Source organism: Medicago sativa, chromosome 7 (assembly GCF_051527215.1).
Source record: "Medicago sativa cultivar Bolivia chromosome 7, Bolivia_mono, whole genome shotgun sequence".
NCBI lineage: Eukaryota > Viridiplantae > Streptophyta > Magnoliopsida > Fabales > Fabaceae > Medicago > Medicago sativa.
In genome coordinates, this window is record NC_140755.1 from 43,315,161 (window position 1) to 43,340,316 (window position 25,156).

Consider the following 25,156-nt stretch of genomic DNA (forward strand, 5'->3'; position numbering starts at 1 on the left):
AATAGGTTCACATATCATGTTTCGCATCAAGGGACATCGAGGGACATGTTCGACCTTCATATTTAACAAACATGTAACAATATAAGCTAAAATCTCGTTTTCGCGATAAGGGTCATCTCATTACTTTCTATTTACCAAATTTAAAACGAAATTGGTTCAAATATTATGTTACGCAATAAAGGACATCGAGGGACAAACTCAACATTAATATTTATCAAACTTTTAACCATATAGGCTAAAATCTCATTTTTGGGACAATGGTCATTCAAATAATTTCATTTTGCCGAATACAAAACCAAATAGGTTCACATATCATGTTTCGTACCAAGGGAGATCGAGGGACAAGTTCAACCTTTATCAAACTTCTAACCATATAGGCTAAAATCTCATTTTCGCGACAAAGTCATTCCAATACTTTCATTTATCCAAATATAAAACCAAATAGGTTCACATATCATGTTTCGCATCAAGGTACATCTAGGGACAAGTTCACTGTTTATCAAACTTCTAACCACATAGGCTAACATTTCATTTTCGCGACAAGGGTCATTTCAATACTTTCATTTTACCGAATTTCATACCAAATAGGTTCACATATCATGTTTCGCATCAAGGGACATCGAGGGACATGTTCGACCTTCATATTTAACAAACATGTAACAATATAAGCTAAAATCTCGTTTTCGCGATAAGGGTCATCTCATTACTTTCTATTTACCAAATTTAAAACGAAATTGGTTCAAATATTATGTTACGCAATAAAGGACATCGAGGGACAAATTCAACATTAATATTTATCAAACTTTTAACCATATAGGCTAAAATCTCATTTTTGGGACAATGGTCATTCAAATAATTTCATTTTGCCGAATACAAAACCAAATAGGTTCACATATCATATTTCGTATCAAGGGAGATCGAGGGACAAGTTCAACATTTATTAAACTTCTAACCATATAGGCTAAAATCTCATCTTCGCAACAAAGTCATTCCAATACTTTCATTTTTCCGTATATGAAACCAAATAGGTTCGCATATCATGTTTTGCATCAAGGGACATCGAGGGACAAGTTCACTGTTTATCAAACTTCTAACCACATATGCTAAAATCTCATTTTCGCGACAAAGTCATTCCAATACTTTCATTTTTTCGAATATGAAACCAAATAGGTTCGCATATCATGTTTCGCATCAAGGTACATCGAGGGACATGTTCGACCTTCATATTTAACAAACATGTAACAATATAAGCTAAAATCTCGTTTTCACGATAAGGGTCATCTCATTACTTTCTATTTACCAAATTTAAAACGAAATTGGTTCAAATATTATGTTACGCAATAAAGGACATCGAGGGACAAACTCAACATTAATATTTATCAAACTTTTAACCATATAGGCTAAAATCTCATTTTTGGGACAATGGTCATTCAAATAATTTCATTTTGCCGAATACAAAACCAAATAGGTTCACATATCATGTTTCGTACCAAGGGAGATCGAGGGACAAGTTCAACCTTTATCAAACTTCTAACCATATAGGCTAAAATCTCATTTTCGCGACAAAGTCATTCCAATACTTTCATTTATCCAAATATAAAACCAAATAGGTTCACATATCATGTTTCGCATCAAGGTACATCTAGGGACAAGTTCACTGTTTATCAGACTTCTAACCACATAGGCTAACATTTCATTTTCGCGACAAGGGTCATTTCAATACTTTCATTTTACCGAATTTCATACCAAATAGGTTCACATATCATGTTTCGCATCAAGGGACATCGAGGGACATGTTCGACCTTCATATTTAACAAACATGTAACAATATAAGCTAAAATCTCGTTTTCGCGATAAGGGTCATCTCATTACTTTCTATTTACCAAATTTAAAACGAAATTGGTTCAAATATTATGTTACGCAATAAAGGACATCGAGGGACAAATTCAACATTAATATTTATCAAACTTTTAACCATATAGGCTAAAATCTCATTTTTGGGACAATGGTCATTCAAATAATTTCATTTTGCCGAATACAAAACCAAATAGGTTCACATATCATATTTCGTATCAAGGGAGATCGAGGGACAAGTTCAACATTTATTAAACTTCTAACCATATAGGCTAAAATCTCATCTTCGCAACAAAGTCATTCCAATACTTTCATTTTTCCGTATATGAAACCAAATAGGTTCGCATATCATGTTTTGCATCAAGGGACATCGAGGGACAAGTTCACTGTTTATCAAACTTCTAACCACATAGGCTAAAATCTCATTTTCGCGACAAAGTCATTCCAATACTTTCATTTTTTCGAATATGAAACCAAATAGGTTCGCATATCATGTTTCGCATCAAGGTACATCGAGGGACATGTTCGACCTTCATATTTAACAAACATGTAACAATATAAGCTAAAATCTCGTTTTCGCGATAAGGGTCATCTCATTACTTTCTATTTACCAAATTTAAAACGAAATTGGTTCAAATATTATGTTTCGCAATAAAGGACATCGAGGGACAAACTCAACATTAATATTTATCAAACTTTTAACCATATAGGCTAAAATCTCATTTTTGGGACAATGGTCATTCAAATAATTTCATTTTGCCGAATACAAAACCAAATAGGTTCCAATATCATGTTTCGTACCAAGGGAGATCGAGGGACAAGTTCAACCTTTATCAAACTTCTAACCATATAGGCTAAAATCTCATTTTCGCGACAAAGTCATTCCAATACTTTCATTTTTCCGAATATGAAACCAAATAGGTTCGCATATCATGTTTTGCATCAAGGGACATTGAGGGACAAGTTCAATGTTTATCAAACTTCTAACCACATAGGCTAACATTTCGTTTTCGCGACAAGGGTCATTTCTATAGTTTCATTTTACCGAATTTCAAACCAAATAGGTTCGCATATCATGTTTCGCATCAAGGGACATCGAGGGACATGTTCAACCTTCATATTTAACAAACATGTAACAATATAAGCTAAAATCTCGTTTTCGCGATAAGGGTCATCTCATTACTTTCTATTTACCAAATTTAAAACGAAATTGGTTCAAATATTATGTTACGCAATAAAGGACATCGAGGGACAAACTCAACATTAATATTTATCAAACTTTTAACCATATAGGCTAAAATCTCATTTTTGGGACAATGGTCATTCAAATAATTTCATTTTGCCGAATACAAAACCAAATAGGTTCACATATCATGTTTCGTACCAAGGGAGATCGAGGGACAAGTTCAACCTTTATCAAACTTCTAACCATATAGGCTAAAATCTCATTTTCGCGACAAAGTCATTCCAATACTTTCATTTATCCAAATATAAAACCAAATAGGTTCACATATCATGTTTCGCATCAAGGTACATCTAGGGACAAGTTCACTGTTTATCAAACTTCTAACCACATAGGCTAACATTTCATTTTCGCGACAAGGGTCATTTCAATACTTTCATTTTACCGAATTTCATACCAAATAGGTTCACATATCATGTTTCGCATCAAGGGACATCGAGGGACATGTTCGACCTTCATATTTAACAAACATGTAACAATATAAGCTAAAATCTCGTTTTCGCGATAAGGGTCATCTCATTACTTTCTATTTACCAAATTTAAAACGAAATTGGTTCAAATATTATGTTACGCAATAAAGGACATCGAGGGACAAACTCAACATTAATATTTATCAAACTTTTAACCATATAGGCTAAAATCTCATTTTTGGGACAATGGTCATTCAAATAATTTCATTTTGCCGAATACAAAACCAAATAGGTTCACATATCATGTTTCGTACCAAGGGAGATCGAGGGACAAGTTCAACCTTTATCAAACTTCTAACCATATAGGCTAAAATCTCATTTTCGCGACAAAGTCATTCCAATACTTTCATTTATCCAAATATAAAACCAAATAGGTTCACATATCATGTTTCGCATCAAGGTACATCTAGGGACAAGTTCACTGTTTATCAAACTTCTAACCACATAGGCTAACATTTCATTTTCGCGACAAGGGTCATTTCAATACTTTCATTTTACCGAATTTCATACCAAATAGGTTCACATATCATGTTTCGCATCAAGGGACATCGAGGGACATGTTCGACCTTCATATTTAACAAACATGTAACAATATAAGCTAAAATCTCGTTTTCGCGATAAGGGTCATCTCATTACTTTCTATTTACCAAATTTAAAACGAAATTGGTTCAAATATTATGTTACGCAATAAAGGACATCGAGGGACAAATTCAACATTAATATTTATCAAACTTTTAACCATATAGGCTAAAATCTCATTTTTGGGACAATGGTCATTCAAATAATTTCATTTTGCCGAATACAAAACCAAATAGGTTCACATATCATATTTCGTATCAAGGGAGATCGAGGGACAAGTTCAACATTTATTAAACTTCTAACCATATAGGCTAAAATCTCATCTTCGCAACAAAGTCATTCCAATACTTTCATTTTTCCGTATATGAAACCAAATAGGTTCGCATATCATGTTTTGCATCAAGGGACATCGAGGGACAAGTTCACTGTTTATCAAACTTCTAACCACATATGCTAAAATCTCATTTTCGCGACAAAGTCATTCCAATACTTTCATTTTTTCGAATATGAAACCAAATAGGTTCGCATATCATGTTTCGCATCAAGGTACATCGAGGGACATGTTCGACCTTCATATTTAACAAACATGTAACAATATAAGCTAAAATCTCGTTTTCACGATAAGGGTCATCTCATTACTTTCTATTTACCAAATTTAAAACGAAATTGGTTCAAATATTATGTTACGCAATAAAGGACATCGAGGGACAAACTCAACATTAATATTTATCAAACTTTTAACCATATAGGCTAAAATCTCATTTTTGGGACAATGGTCATTCAAATAATTTCATTTTGCCGAATACAAAACCAAATAGGTTCACATATCATGTTTCGTACCAAGGGAGATCGAGGGACAAGTTCAACCTTTATCAAACTTCTAACCATATAGGCTAAAATCTCATTTTCGCGACAAAGTCATTCCAATACTTTCATTTATCCAAATATAAAACCAAATAGGTTCACATATCATGTTTCGCATCAAGGTACATCTAGGGACAAGTTCACTGTTTATCAGACTTCTAACCACATAGGCTAACATTTCATTTTCGCGACAAGGGTCATTTCAATACTTTCATTTTACCGAATTTCATACCAAATAGGTTCACATATCATGTTTCGCATCAAGGGACATCGAGGGACATGTTCGACCTTCATATTTAACAAACATGTAACAATATAAGCTAAAATCTCGTTTTCGCGATAAGGGTCATCTCATTACTTTCTATTTACCAAATTTAAAACGAAATTGGTTCAAATATTATGTTACGCAATAAAGGACATCGAGGGACAAATTCAACATTAATATTTATCAAACTTTTAACCATATAGGCTAAAATCTCATTTTTGGGACAATGGTCATTCAAATAATTTCATTTTGCCGAATACAAAACCAAATAGGTTCACATATCATATTTCGTATCAAGGGAGATCGAGGGACAAGTTCAACATTTATTAAACTTCTAACCATATAGGCTAAAATCTCATCTTCGCAACAAAGTCATTCCAATACTTTCATTTTTCCGTATATGAAACCAAATAGGTTCGCATATCATGTTTTGCATCAAGGGACATCGAGGGACAAGTTCACTGTTTATCAAACTTCTAACCACATAGGCTAAAATCTCATTTTCGCGACAAAGTCATTCCAATACTTTCATTTTTTCGAATATGAAACCAAATAGGTTCGCATATCATGTTTCGCATCAAGGTACATCGAGGGACATGTTCGACCTTCATATTTAACAAACATGTAACAATATAAGCTAAAATCTCGTTTTCGCGATAAGGGTCATCTCATTACTTTCTATTTACCAAATTTAAAACGAAATTGGTTCAAATATTATGTTACGCAATAAAGGACATTGAGGGACAAACTCAACATTAATATTTATCAAACTTTTAACCATATAGGCTAAAATCTCATTTTTGGGACAATGGTCATTCAAATAATTTCATTTTGCCGAATACAAAACCAAATAGGTTCCAATATCATGTTTCGTACCAAGGGAGATCGAGGGACAAGTTCAACCTTTATCAAACTTCTAACCATATAGGCTAAAATCTCATTTTCGCGACAAAGTCATTCCAATACTTTCATTTTTTCGAATATGAAACCAAATAGGTTCGCATATCATGTTTCGCATCAAGGAACATCGAGGGACAAGTTCACTGTTTATCAAACTTCTAACCACATAGGCTAACATTTTATTTTCGCGACAAGGGTCATTTCAATACTTTCATTTTACCGAATTTCAAACCAAATAGGTTCACATATCATGTTTCGCATCAAGGGACATCGAGGGACATGTTCGACCTTCATATTTAACAAACATGTAACAATATAAGCTAAAATCTCGTTTTCGCGATAAGGGTCATCTTATTACTTTCTATTTACCAAATTTAAAACGAAATTGGTTCAAATATTATGTTACGCAATAAAGGACATCGAGGGACAAATTCAACATTAATATTTATCAAACTTTTAACCATATAGGCTAAAATCTCATTTTTGGGACAATGGTCATTCAAATAATTTCATTTTGCCGAATACAAAACCAAATAGGTTCACATATCATATTTCGTATCAAGGGAGATCGAGGGACAAGTTCAACATTTATTAAACTTCTAACCATATAGGCTAAAATCTCATCTTCGCAACAAAGTCATTCCAATACTTTCATTTTTCCGTATATGAAACCAAATAGGTTCGCATATCATGTTTTGCATCAAGGGACATCGAGGGACAAGTTCACTGTTTATCAAACTTCTAACCACATAGGCTAAAATCTCATTTTCGCGACAAAGTCATTCCAATACTTTCATTTTTTCGAATATGAAACCAAATAGGTTCGCGTATCATGTTTCGCATCAAGGTACATCGAGGGACATGTTCGACCTTCATATTTAACAAACATGTAACAATATAAGCTAAAATCTCGTTTTCGCGATAAGGGTCATCTCATTACTTTCTATTTACCAAATTTAAAACGAAATTGGTTCAAATATTATGTTACGCAATAAAGGACATCGAGGGACAAACTCAACATTAATATTTATCAAACTTTTAACCATATAGGCTAAAATCTCATTTTTGGGACAATGGTCATTCAAATAATTTCATTTTGCCGAATACAAAACCAAATAGGTTCCAATATCATGTTTCGTACCAAGGGAGATCGAGGGACAAGTTCAACCTTTATCAAACTTCTAACCATATAGGCTAAAATCTCATTTTCGCGACAAAGTCATTCCAATACTTTCATTTTTTCGAATATGAAACCAAATAGGTTCGCATATCATGTTTCGCATCAAGGAACATCGAGGGACAAGTTCACTGTTTATCAAACTTCTAACCACATAGGCTAACATTTTATTTTCGCGACAAGGGTCATTTCAATACTTTCATTTTACCGAATTTCAAACCAAATAGGTTCGCATATCATGTTTCGCATCAAGGGACATCGAGGGACATGTTCGACCTTCATATTTAACAAACATGTAACAATATAAGCTAAAATCTCGTTTTCGCGATAAGGGTCATCTTATTACTTTCTATTTACCAAATTTAAAACGAAATTGGTTCAAATATTATGTTACGCAATAAAGGACATCGAGGGACAAATTCAACATTAATATTTATCAAACTTTTAACCATATAGGCTAAAATCTCATTTTTGGGACAATGGTCATTCAAATAATTTCATTTTGCCGAATACAAAACCAAATAGGTTCACATATCATATTTCGTATCAAGGGAGATCGAGGGACAAGTTCAACATTTATTAAACTTCTAACCATATAGGCTAAAATCTCATCTTCGCAACAAAGTCATTCCAATACTTTCATTTTTCCGTATATGAAACCAAATAGGTTCGCATATCATGTTTTGCATCAAGGGACATCGAGGGACAAGTTCACTGTTTATCAAACTTCTAACCACATAGGCTAACATTTCATTTTCGCGACAAGGGTCATTTCTATACTTTCATTTTACCGAATTTCAAACCAAATAGGTTCGCATATCATGTTTCGCATCAAGGGACATCGAGGGACATGTTCGACCTTCATATTTAACAAACATGTAACAATATATGCTAAAATCTCGTTTTCGCGATAAGGGTCATCTTATTACTTTCTATTTACCAAATTTAAAACGAAATTGGTTCAAATATTATGTTACGCAATAAAGGACATCGAGGGACAAATTCAACATTAATATTTATCAAACTTTTAACCATATAGGCTAAAATCTCATTTTTGGGACAATGGTCATTCAAATAATTTCATTTTGCCGAATACAAAACCAAATAGGTTCACATATCATATTTCGTATCAAGGGAGATCGAGGGACAAGTTCAACATTTATTAAACTTCTAACCATATAGGCTAAAATCTCATCTTCGCAACAAAGTCATTCCAATACTTTCATTTTTCCGTATATGAAACCAAATAGGTTCGCATATCATGTTTTGCATCAAGGGACATCGAGGGACAAGTTCACTGTTTATCAAACTTCTAACCACATAGGCTAAAATCTCATTTTTGCGACAAAGTCATTCCAATACTTTCATTTTTTCGAATATGAAACCAAATAGGTTCGCATATCATGTTTCGCATCAAGGAACATCGAGGGACAAGTTCACTGTTTATCAAACTTCTAACCACATAGGCTAACATTTTATTTTCGCGACAAGGGTCATTTCAATACTTTCATTTTACCGAATTTCAAACCAAATAGGTTCACATATCATGTTTCGCATCAAGGGACATCGAGGGACATGTTCGACCTTCATATTTAACAAACATGTAACAATATAAGCTAAAATCTCGTTTTCGCGATAAGGGTCATCTCATTACTTTCTATTTACCAAATTTAAAACGAAATTGGTTCAAATATTATGTTACGCAATAAAGGACATCGAGGGACAAACTCAACATTAATATTTATCAAACTTTTAACCATATAGGCTAAAATCTCATTTTTGGGACAATGGTCATTCAAATAATTTCATTTTGCCGAATACAAAACCAAATAGGTTCACATATCATGTTTCGTATCAAGGGAGATCGAGGGACAAGTTCAACCTTTATCAAACTTCTAACCATATAGGCTAAAATCTCATTTTCGCGACAAAGTCATTCCAATACTTTCATTTATCCGAATATAAAACCAAATAGGTTCACATATCATGTTTCGCATCAAGGTACATCGAGGGACAAGTTCACTGTTTATCAAACTTCTAACCACATAGGCTAACATTTCATTTTCGCGACAAGGGTCATTTCTATACTTTCATTTTACCGAATTTCAAACCAAATAGGTTCGCATATCATGTTTCGCATCAAGGGACATCGAGGGACATGTTCAACCTTCATATTTAACAAACATGTAACAATATAAGCTAAAATCTCGTTTTCGCGATAAGGGTCATCTCATTACTTTCTATTTACCAAATTTAAAACGAAATTGGTTCAAATATTATGTTACGCAATAAATAACATCGAGGGACAAACTCAACATTAATATTTATCAAACTTTTAACCATATAGGCTAAAATCTCATTTTTGGGACAATGGTCATTCAAATAATTTCATTTTGCCGAATACAAAACCAAATAGGTTCACATATCATGTTTCGTATCAAGGGAGATCGAGGGACAAGTTCAACCTTTATCAAACTTCTAACCGTATAGGCTAAAATCTCATTTTCGCGACAAAGTCATTCCAATACTTTCATTTATCCGAATATAAAACCAAATAGGTTCACATATCATGTTTCGCATCAAGGTACATCGAGGGACAAGTTCACTGTTTATCAAACTTCTAACCACATAGGCTAACATTTCATTTTCGCGACAACGGTCATTTCAATACTTTCATTTTACCGAATTTCAAATCAAATAGGTTCACATATCATGTTTCGCATCAAGGGACATCGAGGGACATGTTCGACCTTCATATTTAACAAACATGTAACAATATAAGCTAAAATCTCGTTTTCGCGATAAGGGTCATCTCATTACTTTCTATTTACCAAATTTAAAACGAAATTGGTTCAAATATTATGTTACGCAATAATGGACATCGAGGGACAAAGTCAACATTAATATTTATCAAACTTTTAACCATATAAGCTAAAATCTCATTTTTAGGACAATGGTCATTCAAATAATTTCATTTTACCGAATACAAAACCAAATAGGTTCACATATCATGTTTCGTATCAAGGGAGATCAAGGGACAAGTTCAACCTTTATCAAACTTCTAACCATATAGGCTAAAATCTCATTTTCGCGACAAAGTCATTCCAGTACTTTCATTTTTCCGAATATGAAACCAAATAAGTTCGCATATCATGTTTTTCATCAAGGGACATTGAGGGACAAGTTCAATGTTTATCAAACTTCTAACCACATAGGCTAACATTTTATTTTCGCGACAAGGGTCATTTCAATACTTTCATTTTACCGAATTTCAAACCAAATAGGTTCACATATCATGTTTCGCATCAAGGGACATCGAGGGACATGTTCGACCTTCATATTTAACAAACATGTAACAATATAAGCTAAAATCTCATTTTCGCGATAAGGGTCATCTTATTACTTTCTATTTACCAAATTTATAACGAAATTGGTTCAAATATTATGTTACGCAATAAAGGACATCGAGGGACAAATTCAACATTAATATTTATCAAACTTTTAACCATATAGGCTAAAATCTCATTTTTGGGACAATGGTCATTCAAATAATTTCATTTTGCCGAATACAAAACCAAATAGGTTCACATATCATGTTTCGTATCAAGGGAGATCGAGGGACAAGTTCAACCTTTATCAAACTTCTAACCATATAGGCTAAAATCTCATTTTCGCGACAAAGTCATTCCAATACTTTCATTTATCCGAATATAAAACCAAATAGGTTCCCATATCATGTTTCGCATCAAGGTACATCGAGGGACAAGTTCACTGTTTATCAAACTTCTAACCACATAGGCTAACATTTCATTTTCGCGACAAGGGTCATTTCAATACTTTCATTTTACCGAATTTCAAACCAAATAGGTTCACATATCATGTTTCGCATCAAGGGACATCGAGGGACATGTTCGACCTTCATATTTAACAAACATGTAACAATATAAGCTAAAATCTCGTTTTCGCGATAAGGGTCATCTCATTACTTTCTATTTACCAAATTTAAAACGAAATTGGTTCAAATATTATGTTACGCAATAATGGACATCGAGGGACAAATTCAACATTAATATTTATCAAACTTTTAACCATATAAGCTAAAATCTCATTTTTAGGACAATGGTCATTCAAATAATTTCATTTTACCGAATACAAAACCAAATAGGTTCACATATCATGTTTCGTATCAAGGGAGATCAAGGGACAAGTTCAACCTTTATCAAACTTCTAACCATATAGGCTAAAATCTCATTTTCGCGACAAAGTCATTCCAGTACTTTCATTTTTCCGAATATGAAACCAAATAAGTTCGCATATCATGTTTTTCATCAAGGGACATTGAGGGACAAGTTCAATGTTTATCAAACTTCTAACCACATAGGCTAACATTTCATTTTCGCGACAAGGGTCATTTCTATACTTCCATTTTACCGAATTTCAAACCAAATAGGTTCGCATATCATGTTTCGCATCAAGGGACATCGAGGGACATGTTCAACCTTCATATTTAACAAACATGTAACAATATAAGCTAAAATCTCGTTTTCGCGATAAGGGTCATCTCATTACTTTCTATTTACCAAATTTAAAACGAAATTGGTTCAAATATTATGTTACGCAATAAAGGACATCGAGGGACAAACTCAACATTAATATTTATCAAACTTTTAACCATATAGGCTAAAATCTCATTTTTGGGACAATGGTCATTCAAATAATTTCATTTTGCCGAATACAAAACCAAATAGGTTCACATATCATGTTTCGTATCAAGGGAGATCGAGGGACAAGTTCAACCTTTATCAAACTTCTAACCATATAGGCTAAAATCTCATTTTCGCGACAAAGTCATTCCAATACTTTCATTTATCCAAATATAAAACCAAATAGGTTCACATATCATGTTTCGCATCAAGGGACATCGAGGGACATGTTCGACCTTCATATTTAACAAACATGTAACAATATAAGCTAAAATCTCGTTTTCGCGATAAGGGTCATCTTATTACTTTCTATTTACCAAATTTAAAACAAAATTGGTTCAAATATTATGTTACGCAATAAAGGACATCGAGGGACAAATTCAACATTAATATTTATCAAACTTTTAACCATATAGGCTAAAATCTCATTTTTGGGACAATGGTCATTCAAATAATTTCATTTTGCCGAATACAAAACCAAATAGGTTCACATATCATATTTCGTATCAAGGGAGATCGAGGGACAAGTTCAACATTTATTAAACTTCTAACCATATAAGCTAAAATCTCATCTTCGCAACAAAGTCATTCCAATACTTTCATTTTTCCGTATATGAAACCAAATAGGTTCGCATATCATGTTTTGCATCAAGGGACATCGAGGGACAAGTTCACTGTTTATCAAACTTCTAACCACATAGGCTAACATTTCATTTTCGCGACAAGGGTCATTTCAATACTTTCATTTTACCGAATTTCAAACCAAATAGGTTCACATATCATGTTTCGCATGAAGGGACATCGAGGGACATGTTCGACCTTCATATTTAACAAACATGTAACAATATAAGGTAAAATCTCGTTTTCGCGATAAGGGTCATCTCATTACTTTCTATTTACCAAATTTAAAACGAAATTGGTTCAAATATTATGTTACGCAATAAAGGACATCGAGGGACAAATTCAACATTAATATTTATCAAACTTTTAACCATATAGGCTAAAATCTCATTTTTAGGACAATGATCATTCAAATAATTTCATTTTACCGAATACAAAACCAAATAGGTTCACATATCATGTTTCGTATCAAGGGAGATGGAGGGACATGTTCAACCTTTATCAAACTTCTAACCATATAGGCTAAAATCTCATTTTCGCGACAAAGTCATTCCAATACTTTCATTTTTCCGAATATGAAACCAAATAGGTTCGCATATCATGTTTTGCATCAAGGGACATTGAGGGACAAGTTCAATGTTTATCAAACTTCTAACCACATAGGCTAACATTTCATTTTCGCGACAAGGGTCATTTCTATACTTTCATTTTACCGAATTTCAAACCAAATAGGTTCGCATATCATGTTTCGCATCAAGGGACATCGAGGGACATGTTCAACCTTCATATTTAACAAATATGTAACAATATAAGCTAAAATCTCGTTTTCGCGATAAGGGTCATCTCATTACTTTCTATTTACCAAATTTAAAACGAAATTGGTTCAAATATTATGTTACGCAATAAAGGACATCGAGGGACAAACTCAACATTAATATTTATCAAACTTTTAACCATATAGGCTAAAATCTCATTTTTAGGACAATGGTCATTCAAATAATTTCATTTTGCCGAATACAAAACCAAATAGGTTCACATATCATGTTTCGTATCAAGGGAGATCGAGGGACAAGTTCAACCTTTATCAAACTTCTAACCATATAGGCTAAAATCTCATTTTCGCGACAAAGTCATTCCAATACTTTCATTTATCCGAATATAAAACCAAATAGGTTCCCATATCATGTTTCGCATCAAGGTACATCGAGGGACAAGTTCACTGTTTATCAAACTTCTAACCACATAGGCTAACATTTCATTTTCGCGACAAGGGTCATTTCAATACTTTCATTTTACCGAATTTCAAACCAAATAGGTTCACATATCATGTTTCGCATCAAGGGACATCGAGGGACATGTTCGACCTTCATATTTAACAAACATGTAACAATATAAGCTAAAATCTCGTTTTCGCGATAAGGGTCATCTCATTACTTTCTATTTACCAAATTTAAAACGAAATTGGTTCAAATATTATGTTACGCAATAAAGGACATCGAGGGACAAATTCAACATTAATATTTATCAAACTTTTAACCATATAGGCTAAAATCTCATTTTTAGGACAATGCTCATTCAAATAATTTCATTTTACCGAATACAAAACCAAATAGGTTCACATATCATGTTTCGTATCAAGGGAGATCGAGGGACAAGTTCAACCTTTATCAAACTTCTAACCATATAGGCTAAAATCTCATTTTCGCGACAAAGTCATTCCAATACTTTCATTTTTCCGAATATGAAACCAAATAGGTTCGCATATCATGTTTTGCATCAAGGGACATTGAGGGACAAGTTCAATGTTTATCAAACTTCTAACCACATAGGCTAACATTTCATTTTCGCGACAAGGGTCATTTCTATACTTTCATTTTACCGAATTTCAAACCAAATAGGTTCGCATATCATGTTTCGCATCAAGGGACATCGAGGGACATGTTCAACCTTCATATTTAACAAACATGTAACAATATAAGCTAAAATCTCGTTTTCGTGATAAGGGTCATCTCATTACTTTCTATTTACCAAATTTAAAACGAAATTGGTTCAAATATTATGTTACGCAATAAAGGACATCGAGGGACAAACTCAACATTAATATTTATCAAACTTTTAACCATATAGGCTAGAATCTCATTTTTGGGACAATGGTCATTCAAATAATTTCATTTTGCCGAATACAAAACCAAATAGGTTCACATATCATGTTTCGTATCAAGGGAGATCGAGGGACAAGTTCAACCTTTATCAAACTTCTAACCATATAGGCTAAAATCTCATTTTCGCGACAAAGTCATTCCAATACTTTCATTTATACAAATATAAAACCAAATAGGTTCACATATCATGTTTCGCATCAAGGGACATCGAGGGACATGTTCGACCTTCATATTTAACAAACATGTAACAATATAAGCTAAAATCTCGTTTTCGCGATAAGGGTCATCTCATTACTTTCTATTTACCAAATTTAAAACGAAATTGGTTCAAATATTATGTTACGCAATAATGGACATCGAGGGACAAATTCAACATTAATATTTATCAAACTTTTAACCATATAAGCTAAAATCTCATTTTTAGGACAATGGTCATTCAAATAATTTCATTTTACCGAATACAAAACCAAATAGGTTCACATATCATGTTTCGTATCAAGGGAGATCAAGGGACAAGTTCAACCTTTATCAAACTTCTAACCATATAGGCTAAAATCTCATTTTCGCGACAAAGTCATTCCAGTACTTTCATTTTTCCGAATATGAAACCAAATAAGTTCGCATATCATGTTTTTCATCAAGGGACATTGAGGGACAAGTTCAATGTTTATCAAACTTCTAACCACATAGGCTAACATTTCATTTTCGCGACAAGGGTCATTTCTATACTTCCATTTTACCGAATTTCAAACCAAATAGGTTCGCATATCATGTTTCGCATCAAGGGACATCGAGGGACATGTTCAACCTTCATATTTAACAAACATGTAACAATATAAGCTAAAATCTCGTTTTCGCGATAAGGGTCATCTCATTACTTTCTATTTACCAAATTTAAAACGAAATTGGTTCAAATATTATGTTACGCAATAAAGGACATCGAGGGACAAACTCAACATTAATATTTATCAAACTTTTAACCATATAGGCTAAAATCTCATTTTTGGGACAATGGTCATTCAAATAATTTCATTTTGCCGAATACAAAACCAAATAGGTTCACATATCATGTTTCGTATCAAGGGAGATCGAGGGACAAGTTCAACCTTTATCAAACTTCTAACCATATAGGCTAAAATCTCATTTTCGCGACAAAGTCATTCCAATACTTTCATTTATCCAAATATAAAACCAAATAGGTTCACATATCATGTTTCGCATCAAGGGACATCGAGGGACATGTTCGACCTTCATATTTAACAAACATGTAACAATATAAGCTAAAATCTCGTTTTCGCGATAAGGGTCATCTTATTACTTTCTATTTACCAAATTTAAAACAAAATTGGTTCAAATATTATGTTACGCAATAAAGGACATCGAGGGACAAATTCAACATTAATATTTATCAAACTTTTAACCATATAGGCTAAAATCTCATTTTTGGGACAATGGTCATTCAAATAATTTCATTTTGCCGAATACAAAACCAAATAGGTTCACATATCATATTTCGTATCAAGGGAGATCGAGGGACAAGTTCAACATTTATTAAACTTCTAACCATATAAGCTAAAATCTCATCTTCGCAACAAAGTCATTCCAATACTTTCATTTTTCCGTATATGAAACCAAATAGGTTCGCATATCATGTTTTGCATCAAGGGACATCGAGGGACAAGTTCACTGTTTATCAAACTTCTAACCACATAGGCTAACATTTCATTTTCGCGACAAGGGTCATTTCAATACTTTCATTTTACCGAATTTCAAACCAAATAGGTTCACATATCATGTTTCGCATGAAGGGACATCGAGGGACATGTTCGACCTTCATATTTAACAAACATGTAACAATATAAGGTAAAATCTCGTTTTCGCGATAAGGGTCATCTCATTACTTTCTATTTACCAAATTTAAAACGAAATTGGTTCAAATATTATGTTACGCAATAAAGGACATCGAGGGACAAATTCAACATTAATATTTATCAAACTTTTAACCATATAGGCTAAAATCTCATTTTTAGGACAATGATCATTCAAATAATTTCATTTTACCGAATACAAAACCAAATAGGTTCACATATCATGTTTCGTATCAAGGGAGATCGAGGGACATGTTCAACCTTTATCAAACTTCTAACCATATAGGCTAAAATCTCATTTTCGCGACAAAGTCATTCCAATACTTTCATTTTTCCGAATATGAAACCAAATAGGTTCGCATATCATGTTTTGCATCAAGGGACATTGAGGGACAAGTTCAATGTTTATCAAACTTCTAACCACATAGGCTAACATTTCATTTTCGCGACAAGGGTCATTTCTATACTTTCATTTTACCGAATTTCAAACCAAATAGGTTCGCATATCATGTTTCGCATCAAGGGACATCGAGGGACATGTTCAACCTTCATATTTAACAAATATGTAACAATATAAGCTAAAATCTCGTTTTCGCGATAAGGGTCATCTCATTACTTTCTATTTACCAAATTTAAAACGAAATTGGTTCAAATATTATGTTACGCAATAAAGGACATCGAGGGACAAACTCAACATTAATATTTATCAAACTTTTAACCATATAGGCTAAAATCTCATTTTTAGGACAATGGTCATTCAAATAATTTCATTTTGCCGAATACAAAACCAAATAGGTTCACATATCATGTTTCGTATCAAGGGAGATCGAGGGACAAGTTCAACCTTTATCAAACTTCTAACCATATAGGCTAAAATCTCATTTTCGCGACAAAGTCATTCCAATACTTTCATTTATCCGAATATAAAACCAAATAGGTTCCCATATCATGTTTCGCATCAAGGTACATCGAGGGACAAGTTCACTGTTTATCAAACTTCTAACCACATAGGCTAACATTTCATTTTCGCGACAAGGGTCATTTCAATACTTTCATTTTACCGAATTTCAAACCAAATAGGTTCACATATCATGTTTCGCATCAAGGGACATCGAGGGACATGTTCGACCTTCATATTTAACAAACATGTAACAATATAAGCTAAAATCTCGTTTTCGCGATAAGGGTCATCTCATTACTTTCTATTTACCAAATTTAAAACGAAATTGGTTCAAATATTATGTTACGCAATAAAGGACATCGAGGGACAAATTCAACATTAATATTTATCAAACTTTTAACCATATAGGCTAAAATCTCATTTTTAGGACAATGCTCATTCAAATAATTTCATTTTACCGAATACAAAACCAAATAGGTTCACATATCATGTTTCGTATCAAGGGAGATCGAGGGACAAGTTCAACCTTTATCAAACTTCTAACCATATAGGCTAAAATCTCATTTTCGCGACAAAGTCATTCCAATACTTTCATTTTTCCGAATATGAAACCAAATAGGTTCGCATATCATGTTTTGCATCAAGGGACATTGAGGGACAAGTTCAATGTTTATCAAACTTCTAACCACATAGGCTAACATTTCATTTTCGCGACAAGGGTCATTTCTATACTTTCATTTTACCGAATTTCAAACCAAATAGGTTCGCATATCATGTTTCGCATCAAGGGACATCGAGGGACATGTTCAACCTTCATATTTAACAAATATGTAACAATATAAGCTAAAATCTCGTTTTCGCGATAAGGGTCATCTCATTACTTTCTATTTACCAAATTTAAAACGAAATTGGTTCAAATATTATGTTACGCAATAAAGGACATCGAGGGACAAACTCAACATTAATATTTATCAAACTTTTAACCATATAGGCTAAAATCTCATTTTTAGGACAATGGTCATTCAAATAATTTCATTTTGCCGAATACAAAACCAAATAGGTTCACATATCATGTTTCGTATCAAGGGAGATCGAGGGACAAGTTCAACCTTTATCAAACTTCTAACCATATAGGCTAAAATCTCATTTTCGCGACAAAGTCATTCCAATACTTTCATTTATCCGAATATAAAACCAAATAGGTTCCCATATCATGTTTCGCATCAAGGTACATCGAGGGACAAGTTCACTGTTTATCAAACTTCTAACCACATAGGCTAACATTTCATTTTCGCGACAAGGGTCATTTCAATACTTTCATTTTACCGAATTTCAAACCAAATAGGTTCACATATCATGTTTCGCATCAAGGGACATCGAGGGACATGTTCGACCTTCATATTTAACAAACATGTAACAATATAAGCTAAAATCTCGTTTTCGCGATAAGGGTCATCTCATTACTTTCTATTTACCAAATTTAAAACGAAATTGGTTCAAATATTATGTTACGCAATAAAGGACATCGAGGGACAAATTCAACATTAATATTTATCAAACTTTTAACCATATAGGCTAAAATCTCATTTTTAGGACAATGCTCATTCAAATAATTTCATTTTACCGAATACAAAACCAAATAGGTTCACATATCATGTTTCGTATCAAGGGAGATCGAGGGACAAGTTCAACCTTTATCAAACTTCTAACCATATAGGCTAAAATCTCATTTTCGCGACAAAGTCATTCCAATACTTTCATTTTTCCGAATATGAAACCAAATAGGTTCGCATATCATGTTTTGCATCAAGGGACATTGAGGGACAAGTTCAATGTTTATCAAACTTCTAACCACATAGGCTAACATTTCATTTTCGCGACAAGGGTCATTTCTATACTTTCATTTTACCGAATTTCAAACCAAATAGGTTCGCATATCATGTTTCGCATCAAGGGACATCGAGGGACATGTTCAACCTTCATATTTAACAAACATGTAACAATATAAGCTAAAATCTCGTTTTCGTGATAAGGGTCATCTCATTACTTTCTATTTACCAAATTTAAAACGAAATTGGTTCAAATATTATGTTACGCAATAAAGGACATCGAGGGACAAACTCAACATTAATATTTATCAAACTTTTAACCATATAGGCTAGAATCTCATTTTTGGGACAATGGTCATTCAAATAATTTCATTTTGCCGAATACAAAACCAAATAGGTTCACATATCATGTTTCGTATCAAGGGAGATCGAGGGACAAGTTCAACCTTTATCAAACTTCTAACCATATAGGCTAAAATCTCATTTTCGCGACAAAGTCATTCCAATACTTTCATTTATACAAATATAAAACCAAATAGGTTCACATATCATGTTTCGCATCAAGGGACATCGAGGGACATGTTCGACCTTCATATTTAACAAACATGTAACAATATAAGCTAAAATCTCGTTTTCGCGATAAGGGTCATCTCATTACTTTCTATTTACCAAATTTAAAACGAAATTGGTTCAAATATTATGTTACGCAATAATGGACATCGAGGGACAAATTCAACATTAATATTTATCAAACTTTTAACCATATAAGCTAAAATCTCATTTTTAGGACAATGGTCATTCAAATAATTTCATTTTACCGAATACAAAACCAAATAGGTTCACATATCATGTTTCGTATCAAGGGAGATCAAGGGACAAGTTCAACCTTTATCAAACTTCTAACCATATAGGCTAAAATCTCATTTTCGCGACAAAGTCATTCCAGTACTTTCATTTTTCCGAATATGAAACCAAATAAGTTCGCATATCATGTTTTTCATCAAGGGACATTGAGGGACAAGTTCAATGTTTATCAAACTTCTAACCACATAGGCTAACATTTCATTTTCGCGACAAGGGTCATTTCTATACTTCCATTTTACCGAATTTCAAACCAAATAGGTTCGCATATCATGTTTCGCATCAAGGGACATCGAGGGACATGTTCAACCTTCATATTTAACAAACATGTAACAATATAAGCTAAAATCTCGTTTTCGCGATAAGGGTCATCTCATTACTTTCTATTTACCAAATTTAAAACGAAATTGGTTCAAATATTATGTTACGCAATAAAGGACATCGAGGGACAAATTCAACATTAATATTTATCAAACTTTTAACCATATAGGCTAAAATCTCATTTTTAGGACAATGCTCATTCAAATAATTTCATTTTACCGAATACAAAACCAAATAGGTTCACATATCATGTTTCGTATCAAGGGAGATCGAGGGACATGTTCAACCTTCATATTTAACAAACATGTAACAATATAAGCTAAAATCTCGTTTTCGCGATAAGGGTCATCTCATTACTTTCTATTTACCAAATTTAAAACGAAATTGGTTCAAATATTATGTTACGCAATAAAGGACATCGAGGGACAAACTCAACATTAATATTTATCAAACTTTTAACCATATAGGCTAAAATCTCATTTTTGGGACAATGGTCATTCAAATAATTTCATTTTGCCGAATACAAAACCAAATAGGTTCACATATCATGTTTCGTATCAAGGGAGATCGAGGGACAAGTTCAACCTTTATCAAACTTCTAACCATATAGGCTAAAATCTCATTTTCGCGACAAAGTCATTCCAATACTTTCATTTATCCAAATATAAAACCAAATAGGTTCACATATCATGTTTCGCATCAAGGGACATCGAGGGACATGTTCGACCTTCATATTTAACAAACATGTAACAATATAAGCTAAAATCTCGTTTTCGCGATAAGGGTCATCTTATTACTTTCTATTTACCAAATTTAAAACAAAATTGGTTCAAATATTATGTTACGCAATAAAGGACATCGAGGGACAAATTCAACATTAATATTTATCAAACTTTTAACCATATAGGCTAAAATCTCATTTTTGGGACAATGGTCATTCAAATAATTTCATTTTGCCGAATACAAAACCAAATAGGTTCACATATCATATTTCGTATCAAGGGAGATCGAGGGACAAGTTCAACATTTATTAAACTTCTAACCATATAAGCTAAAATCTCATCTTCGCAACAAAGTCATTCCAATACTTTCATTTTTCCGTATATGAAACCAAATAGGTTCGCATATCATGTTTTGCATCAAGGGACATCGAGGGACAAGTTCACTGTTTATCAAACTTCTAACCACATAGGCTAACATTTCATTTTCGCGACAAGGGTCATTTCAATACTTTCATTTTACCGAATTTCAAACCAAATAGGTTCACATATCATGTTTCGCATGAAGGGACATCGAGGGACATGTTCGACCTTCATATTTAACAAACATGTAACAATATAAGGTAAAATCTCGTTTTCGCGATAAGGGTCATCTCATTACTTTCTATTTACCAAATTTAAAACGAAATTGGTTCAAATATTATGTTACGCAATAAAGGACATCGAGGGACAAATTCAACATTAATATTTATCAAACTTTTAACCATATAGGCTAAAATCTCATTTTTAGGACAATGATCATTCAAATAATTTCATTTTACCGAATACAAAACCAAATAGGTTCACATATCATGTTTCGTATCAAGGGAGATCGAGGGACATGTTCAACCTTTATCAAACTTCTAACCATATAGGCTAAAATCTCATTTTCGCGACAAAGTCATTCCAATACTTTCATTTTTCCGAATATGAAACCAAATAGGTTCGCATATCATGTTTTGCATCAAGGGACATTGAGGGACAAGTTCAATGTTTATCAAACTTCTAACCACATAGGCTAACATTTCATTTTCGCGACAAGGGTCATTTCTATACTTTCATTTTACCGAATTTCAAACCAAATAGGTTCGCATATCATGTTTCGCATCAAGGGACATCGAGGGACATGTTCAACCTTCATATTTAACAAATATGTAACAATATAAGCTAAAATCTCGTTTTCGCGATAAGGGTCATCTCATTACTTTCTATTTACCAAATTTAAAACGAAATTGGTTCAAATATTATGTTACGCAATAAAGGACATCGAGGGACAAACTCAACATTAATATTTATCAAACTTTTAACCATATAGGCTAAAATCTCATTTTTAGGACAATGGTCATTCAAATAATTTCATTTTGCCGAATACAAAACCAAATAGGTTCACATATCATGTTTCGTATCAAGGGAGATCGAGGGACAAGTTCAACCTTTATCAAACTTCTAACCATATAGGCTAAAATCTCATTTTCGCGACAAAGTCATTCCAATACTTTCATTTATCCGAATATAAAACCAAATAGGTTCCCATATCATGTTTCGCATCAAGGTACATCGAGGGACAAGTTCACTGTTTATCAAACTTCTAACCACATAGGCTAACATTTCATTTTCGCGACAAGGGTCATTTCAATACTTTCATTTTACCGAATTTCAAACCAAATAGGTTCACATATCATGTTTCGCATCAAGGGACATCGAGGGACATGTTCGACCTTCATATTTAACAAACATGTAACAATATAAGCTAAAATCTCGTTTTCGCGATAAGGGTCATCTCATTACTTTCTATTTACCAAATTTAAAACGAAATTGGTTCAAATATTATGTTACGCAATAAAGGACATCGAGGGACAAATTCAACATTAATATTTATCAAACTTTTAACCATATAGGCTAAAATCTCATTTTTAGGACAATGCTCATTCAAATAATTTCATTTTACCGAATACAAAACCAAATAGGTTCACATATCATGTTTCGTATCAAGGGAGATCGAGGGACAAGTTCAACCTTTATCAAACTTCTAACCATATAGGCTAAAATCTCATTTTCGCGACAAAGTCATTCCAATACTTTCATTTTTCCGAATATGAAACCAAATAGGTTCGCATATCATGTTTTGCATCAAGGGACATTGAGGGACAAGTTCAATGTTTATCAAACTTCTAACCACATAGGCTAACATTTCATTTTCGCGACAAGGGTCATTTCTATACTTTCATTTTACCGAATTTCAAACCAAATAGGTTCGCATATCATGTTTCGCATCAAGGGACATCGAGGGACATGTTCAACCTTCATATTTAACAAACATGTAACAATATAAGCTAAAATCTCGTTTTCGTGATAAGGGTCATCTCATTACTTTCTATTTACCAAATTTAAAACGAAATTGGTTCAAATATTATGTTACGCAATAAAGGACATCGAGGGACAAACTCAACATTAATATTTATCAAACTTTTAACCATATAGGCTAGAATCTCATTTTTGGGACAATGGTCATTCAAATAATTTCATTTTGCCGAATACAAAACCAAATAGGTTCACATATCATGTTTCGTATCAAGGGAGATCGAGGGACAAGTTCAACCTTTATCAAACTTCTAACCATATAGGCTAAAATCTCATTTTCGGGACAAAGTCATTCCAATACTTTCATTTATACAAATATAAAACCAAATAGGTTCACATATCATGTTTCGCATCAAGGGACATCGAGGGACATGTTCGACCTTCATATTTAACAAACATGTAACAATATAAGCTAAAATCTCGTTTTCGCGATAAGGGTCATCTTATTACTTTCTATTTACCAAATTTAAAACGAAATTGGTTCAAATATTATGTTACGCAATAAAGGACATCGAGGGACAAATTCAACATTAATATTTATCAAACTTTTAACCATATAGGCTAAAATCTCATTTTTGGGACAATGGTCATTCAAATAATTTCATTTTGCCGAATACAAAACCAAATAGGTTCACATATCATATTTCGTATCAAGGGAGATCGAGGGACAAGTTCAACATTTATTAAACTTCTAACCATATAGGCTAAAATCTCATCTTCGCAACAAAGTCATTCCAATACTTTCATTTTTCAGTATATGAAACCAAATAGGTTCGCATATCATGTTTTGCATCAAGGGACATCGAGGGACAAGTTCACTGTTTATCAAACTTCTAACCACATAGGCTAACATTTCATTTTCGCGACAAGGGTCATTTCAATACTTTCATTTTACCGAATTTCAAACCAAATAGGTTCACATATCATGTTTCGCATCAAGGGACATCGAGGGACATGTTCGACCTTCATATTTAACAAACATGTAACAATATAAGCTAAAATCTCGTTTTCGCGATAAGGGTCATCTCATTACTTTCTATTTACCAAATTTAAAACGAAATTGGTTCAAATATTATGTTACGCAATAAAGGACATCGAGGGACAAATTCAACATTAATATTTATCAAACTTTTAACCATATAGGCTAAAATCTCATTTTTAGGACAATGCTCATTCAAATAATTTCATTTTACCGAATACAAAACCAAATAGGTTCACATATCATGTTTCGTATCAAGGGAGATCGAGGGACAAGTTCAACCTTTATCAAACTTCTAACCATATAGGCTAAAATCTCATTTTCGCGACAAAGTCATTCCAATACTTTCATTTTTCCGAATATGAAACCAAATAGGTTCGCATATCATGTTTTGCATCAAGGGACATTGAGGGACAAGTTCAATGTTTATCAAACTTCTA